General features: G+C 39.3%; 1 long non-coding RNA gene across 2 annotated transcripts; it reads right to left on the reverse strand.

Moving 5' to 3' along the window:
• Nucleotides 1-774: 774 nt before the first annotated feature.
• LOC147157253 (uncharacterized) lies at nucleotides 775-6,457 on the reverse strand. 2 transcript variants are annotated; one of them, XR_015091494.1, is made up of 2 exons: nucleotides 6,123-6,457; nucleotides 775-3,899 (listed from the first exon to the last, which is right to left on the reverse strand). It is a non-coding gene; the product is annotated as an uncharacterized LOC147157253 (long non-coding RNA). The 2 variants fall into 2 exon arrangements; XR_015091493.1 differs by having other exon boundaries at nucleotides 775-3,916.
• Nucleotides 6,458-7,233: the final 776 nt, after the last annotated feature.

Raw genomic sequence — 7,233 nt, forward strand, 5'->3', positions numbered from 1 at the left:
TATTTTTGCTGAAGACAACTTTTCTCTTCACTGCTGCTACTGCCCAACTTCTGTATGCCTTTGACAGAGAAATCTGCATCCCTGCAATTTTATTACCAACAATGTAGCACAATGTGTTTTGCAGCATTAAAATCATTCCCCCCCCCCCCCACACACACACTTAAAGTATGCAAACAGATGGTCACACGCATACGTACCCCACCCCCCTCCCTACAAGTGTACACACACCCACACACAGAATAATGGAAGTGAGGCCGTGGACAGAGGAACCAGGTAGATTGAAAGACTAAGCAAAATATACAATTTGCCTATTACTTTAAAATAGGACTCAATATAAATTAATATCCATATAACTGATAAAACTGTATGGCCAATAGTAAGAAAAACACCAATAGGAGGAAGCTATGGTATATTCCATGGGTCCTGAATTTAAAAAAATCTTTATGAAGGTACAAAATGAACACAAACAAAAACTTGGTTTAGTCCAGCTTCACACCTGGTTTAAACTTCAGATCTTTTGACATTATACTTAGTTTTGGTCGACATCTGCTTATCTGTGAACCCTGGCCTCGCCCTATGTTGTACTGCTGTACTGTAGACATGGGATTTAGCATGATGGGGGAGGAGAGCTATGTTATGTAAAGCCTTGTACTAACTATACGTTTACCCCCTTTCTCGGACTTGGTATCTGTCTGTCTGTGTGTATATATTGTTGGAAAATCGTTCTTTGTTTTCCCGTGTTCATAATGTTGATTATCAAACTCAGACAATGAGATCGGTGAAATCAGGATTTATTTTTACATAAGCTTATGGACACATGAAGTCGACCAAACGCCGTCATGCTCTCCCTCATGTGTGTCGTGCCTTCCTCGAGCAAGTGACTAGTATCCTTTTGTGACTCTTCAAACTCCTCCCCGTGTTCTTCCACCAATCCTCAGCGGTTCCTCTCCTTCCCAGACAGTCACATGATACATCAATACACATTGTCCAAATGCTCCCCCTCACTCACAAGATAAAGATTTATGTTGTTTTCAGAGCAAGAAGAGATGTCACTAAACCCCCTCCTGCTCAACCGGTTTGTAAAAGACAAAGGAATCTAATTAACACATTCGCTTCAACCCCCCACATCACCTTGAATTCTCACACAGAGACATACTGAGTAAATTAAAGCAGTTATGTCCACTTCTAAATAGTAATATTATAAATCAAACAGCTATAATTAAATTAATTCACTTCATTCCCTCTCTTGGACTCGAAAGAGTCCAAAATACAGAATCATTCATTCATTTCACAGAAAAATTCCAGCGGGGATCTTCATCATCGCAAACAGCAGGTGCAACATTAAGCAAGGGTTGTGTGGGGAGAGTAGTCATTATCATTAGAATAAGAAACAGAAGCAAGCAACAATGAAACATCCCTTTAGCAGGAGAGGAGGTAGTTTAGCAGTCATATGGCATTAAATAACAATTTGATACATTAAAAGATTTTTTAGTGGAATAAGCATAGCATATGTGAGGCTTAACACGATGTGTTGTGGTTATGTTCAAGAAAGAGTGTCGCGATGCAGCAGCAGGATGGAAATTCACTCCCACTTAGAAGCAATCTGGAGATGGAGTTCGCAAATGTGACTCAATTGTTGTGGAATGATGCCTTGGATAGGGGCAGCTGATAATTGATCAGCAGATGTTGTTTTCCCGGTCGGGTCGTCAGGTGGTGAGATTGATAAGCCTGGGATGGATCCGGCGGCCTTGTAGACCAGATGTGGAACAGTGATCTGCACCAGATAACCTTTCCATCACCCCCTACATATTCACTATTCTTTATTTTGGAAAGAGCATCTGGTAGTTTTTGTTAGTTGGGAGTTAGTAAATGTTATTTGTTTAAGATCCGTAAGTCCTGTGCTGTTGGAACAGGAAAAGGTCTATTTGTGTGACATTGAAACAGAGCCCAGCCTTTGACTGACTTTAATGACATTCGCACATTCATTAATACAACAGAAAGAGCTTGTAAATATTTATTTTTTTCAAATGGGTTCCATCGTCTGATCAAATTTTTCTAGAAAACTCCTATGATGGTATGTAATGATTAATCAAATGTTTTACCACGATATTTACTGTTTTAGATTTGCATGAATGTGCCTTTGGCCATCCTGAAAGGAATAATTTTACCAGCAAACCTCTATATTTTGACACTAGTTTTATCATGTCAGTAGAATCCATATATAATCCTACCCAGAGCCGTTACGTCCGGCCAGACCGTGAACACCCTGGGGAAAGGCTCATATATTTTCATACTATTATACCTTTTGCAAACACTGGGCTCCAAAAATTACATTTTTCAATTGTTTCTGAGATAGAATATATAATATAATTACCTTAATTTGGCGATATGCTCCATTATTGTCTCCTCTTGAACTTACTTTTTCTGTCACAGCTTGATCCGCCTCTGTGGATTTATCACATTCAGACTGTGGATTATCACATTCAGAATCACTTACAGTCAGTTGGAGTGTAGGCCGATACCCCGCAACCTTTTTATTGTTTAATCTACTCATTCGTCTACATTAATTAATTTTTTTCAACATGAACTGTCATGTGTACACACCCTCCTTTTGACAAAGATCCGCTCGGATCTTTTCAAACACGTTAAGATAAAATCACCAAAGATGTAGCGGCGGACAGATGTTATTTCAAAGGGAGGAAAAACAGACTTCGTAGCTCATAAATAAGGAATACCAGACTATGGCTATCAAACCCCCACGCACAACAGGGCAACTCCACTAACAAAGACGTCGTAAATAACAAAAGCCTTTAAATCAGGCGATTGTGAGGCAAACGAGAGAGAGCTTCAGGTCACTGCAATTAAAATGAGCACAAACAGATACAATTTGAGACACTGGTATGTGAGGACTTTGGGGTCAGGGAAAAAATAGAGTTAGCCACATTAATCTATTTCAGGTTACGAATTACACGAAACTTACAAATATCTACTTTCTCAACAGGAAAAATAAGCGTATTATAATAAGAGCCGGAAATATCACAACACTCCTACTTTTGAGCAAACCGTCAATTGTTCCCAAAATGCTAATCAACCCCACCTCTTCTACAGAGTAGTGGGACATGTAAAACACTACAAGGGAGACACTACAAAGATTAATATAAGTGGGATTCACAGTGATGTGAGAAAAATCAAAAAGTAACCAGAAAACTCGCTGTTTGTTTGTTAAATTCCCATCGTGCCAATTCAGAAACTGGTGCTCCAAAGAAAATAGGCGAAAATTTAGTAGGCTAAACCCAATAATCATCAAGTAACGGAAAATAGAGTAATTAAGATTGAAATACATTTTACCAATCATCCTATTTCAAATTCACATATGTTGTTTTCAATTTCCTGAAATACCTTGCTATAGATCACATCTCCCCATCCGACACAATAAAGCGCAATGCATACAATCAGTTTACCATATCACATGATCGGAGGTGACTCATCCCAGATGAGATCATGAGCTTTGAGCCAACAACTGGAGTCAATGTTCAGTCCTGCCCAGTAGATGTCAGCAGTGGCGCATGTTTCAGGCACTGTTCAAAGCGGGCATTGAGATGTTCACTGGAGGCAAAATGGCCGTAATCATGGCAGCAGTGATGAGAGATGTCTCTGTCCAAAAGATCGACTGGACATTTATGCGCAACCAAAACAATACAAACGAGTCTTGTGAACAGTCACTGAGCACTGTGGAGCACCATCATTGTCGGTATGGCACAGGGGAATGTCTTTGCTGCGGCGTGAAGCTCTTTGACCTCTTCCACTTCTACCCAAGACGCTGGAGGTTGCTGTCTGCAATCGTGGGCCCGATGAAACATGTTGGACCTCCAGGAGAGCACCTCGACCAATGAATGCACCTGCTTGATCCAATGCCCTCAAAACGACAGACAGAGGGAGATGAGATCATAGCAAGATAGTTCACTTCACTTCCTGCTTTTTCAAAATGTTTCAACTGTACCATAGCAAGTTTTTGGGAATGTCCTTAAAAATAGCTACTGGAAATACTTGCGAATACAAAGTGGAAGCCGATAGGGCGTATCCAATTTTCAGGTTGTAATCAGTGAGGGCCATAAAATCCATCCATCTGCTTTGGAAGTTAGCATCAGATCTGGAATGACACACTCAGAGAAAAAACAAATGTTAAACATTTTTCTCGCCTGTGAACCCAATTATCAGGGAGAAAAAGGAAAAAGAAACAGTAAAAATTATTATTATTATTTTGTCTTTAAAAACATTTATAACTTCTCATTCAACTATAAAAGCGGACCTAATCATACAAAAGAATACGGATATCACCTACTTCTAACATCTATTCCTTAACTACTTAAAGCCAATTGGCACCAACAGATAAGTCCTCACGCACACCCATTTACACAAAGTACTACCCACCCCCCTTTAATCCCCCAGGCCGGTAGGAAATCTAAAAAAAAAAAAGAAAGAAAGAGAGGAAGAGATACGATTTTACAGCCTCATATTTCAGTTCAATTCTGTCCTTCAGACTCGATGACCTGAAACTCTGACACCACGATATGAAAACCTGTTAACATTTTTACTACTTCACTTTATAATTCAACTGTTTTAAATTTAGCCACAGGTGTAGGTGTAATTATGTTAACTCAATACAGCTTGATGCAAAATGCTGTTATTCTTTTCTTTTTCTTTTTTTATTCACTTGCCTAGAAAAGAGAAAGTTAATAAGTTTATTTTCTGTATCAAAAGTAGTATAGTTTAAGGACTTTCTGTTCAGTCACTAAAAGTCCAAGGACGAGCTAGGATACTACTATCAAAGTCTAATCTAATTTTTTCACCTACAAGAACTCAGCGATTTCCTGTAAATACTGTTCTTTTTTTTTTATAAATGTGCCGTATACTCCATTATGAGGACACATTGTTCTCCTATCCCTGCCACACACAACCCCCCCCCCCACCCCCATTGGAGACAATGGGGGAGAGAGAGGGAAACAAATCTTATCACCTTTCACAACACAAAAACCTGTTTTACTACATTCCCATTCGAAAAGCAAACGCCATTATCACACCAGTCTTATCTACTCAAAAACATCCCCAAACATACAGTTAAAGATATTAAAGAGAAAAAATACAATAAAAATATCCATACATACATTCTCATTCACAATCTCACTCCCAGTTAAATCTCAATCCACCAGGGTGTAGCCCCCACCTTTTTATATCTAGGTCTCATACAATTACTCAACAATTCTTTCTCAACTTCTCAAACTTTTGCAGGCACATACACACACACTAACTAGAAAAATTCCCATAATAATCACACAATTGACCCTAGTCATTTTATAACAAGAAACATTCCCTTCAAGTCACACCTCTTCCATAAATGCTGCTCACACACGCACACACAGTATTACAGTCAAATTCACCTTCCATTTCTTATATTATTTGCACATTTATTATCATATGCAATACGTATAAACCATTATCATAAATTCAGTGACGTCTCACTGGTGGTACCACAGTTCAATAGGTTATATTTATCTCGCAACGTCGCTCGTTACTCCCCTCAAAAATAAACAAACTGACAAAAATAACCACAGACAAACATGAAATACCTCCAAAGAACACGGGCACATGTAACAAAACACAACGTAAAACACTTATATCTAGATCTATCGATTGATCAACAGAGACTTAATCAAGCCTCCGCGTCAACCTGCCCTTTTAAAATTAAAATAAATTCATAAAATAAATATCATGATCTAGCGATTCCCTCACAGCGGCGAGACTGCCGTCTTATCCCAAAAACAAATAAAGCCGCTTGCTTCAACCTGTTTGTCTTAAAATTCTCTTAATGCTTCCTCAGCTGCGCATAAACCAACGTGACGGTACTTCCGTAAACAACGACCCTCGTCAACACGTACGTATATAGTTCAATGTCGTAGTAAAATCCAAACACAACGAAACGAACCAAACTCATAATTTAAACAATAGTAATACACCCATTCACTCAGACCTCATGTACAATTCAGTTAAATTTATCAGAGGAAAACCATCGCAGCACTCTCGACAGACAGAACATCCCTACGTGGATAAACGTCTCCACTTACCGTAATTAATTAGTTAGGCGCCTAGAAGGTCCTGTCCGCCCAGAACGCAGCAACCGGTAACAGCGGGCATCGCCGAACAACGAACGTTGTGGGTCACCATCTGTTGGAAAATCGTTGTGTCTTCCCGTGTTCATAATGTTGATTATCAAACTCAGACAATGAGATCGGTGAAATCAGGATTTATTTTTACATAAGCTTATGGACACATGAAGTCGGCCAAACGGCGTCATGCTCTCCCTCATGTGTGTCGTGCCTTCCCCGAGCAAGTCACTAGTATCCTTTCGTGACTCTTCAAACTCCTCCCCGTGTTCTTCCACCAATCCTCAGCGGTTCCTCTCCTTCCCAGACAGTCACATGATACATCAATACACATTGCCCAAATGCTCCCCCTCACTCACAAGATAAAGATTTACGTTGTTTTCAGAGCAAGAAGAGCTGTCACTAAACCCCCTCCTGCTCGACCGGTTCGTAAAAGACAAAGGAATCTAATTAACACATTCGCTTCAACCCCCCACATCACCTTGAATTCTCACACAGAGACATACTGAGTAAATTAAAGCAGTTATGTCCACTTCTAAATAGTAATATTATAAATCAAACAGTTATAATTAAATTAATTCACTTCAATATGCAATAACCCTGTACAATTTATTTTCTTATCTTTAGCATCTTGTGGATGCAGAAGGTTGCGGTCTCACCCAGTCCGGTAAAGTTAGCAAGAGATTCCCAAATTCGAAGTTATGGGCTCAATAACGTAATAACTAAGCATCATTAAAATGCAAACAATGTTTCTGTCTAACCACAATAATATCCCCAATGACCTACAAGTTGATATGAGTTCATTTTGAATGCACCTACTTGGCATCGGAGCGACATTGTTTCTTATGAAGAGATGACGCAGAGACAGTGCGCGGGGACTGTCAACAAATTAAGGTTCTTCTTCTTCTGCTTCTGCTTCTTTCTATTAATGGCGGATTGCAAGCAACATACATGTGCATACATCTACTGCACAAGATTGTGTAGCACTCATGTCTCCACTTATGGTCTTAAAACACAGTTTAGTCACCCTCAAAATTTTAAAAACTTCTTCCCTCACACTCCTGATAACTGT

This window comes from Leptonotus elevatus, chromosome 20, assembly GCF_054856555.1.
Source record: "Leptonotus elevatus isolate MCC_2025b chromosome 20, RoL_Lele_1.0, whole genome shotgun sequence".
NCBI lineage: Eukaryota > Metazoa > Chordata > Actinopteri > Syngnathiformes > Syngnathidae > Leptonotus > Leptonotus elevatus.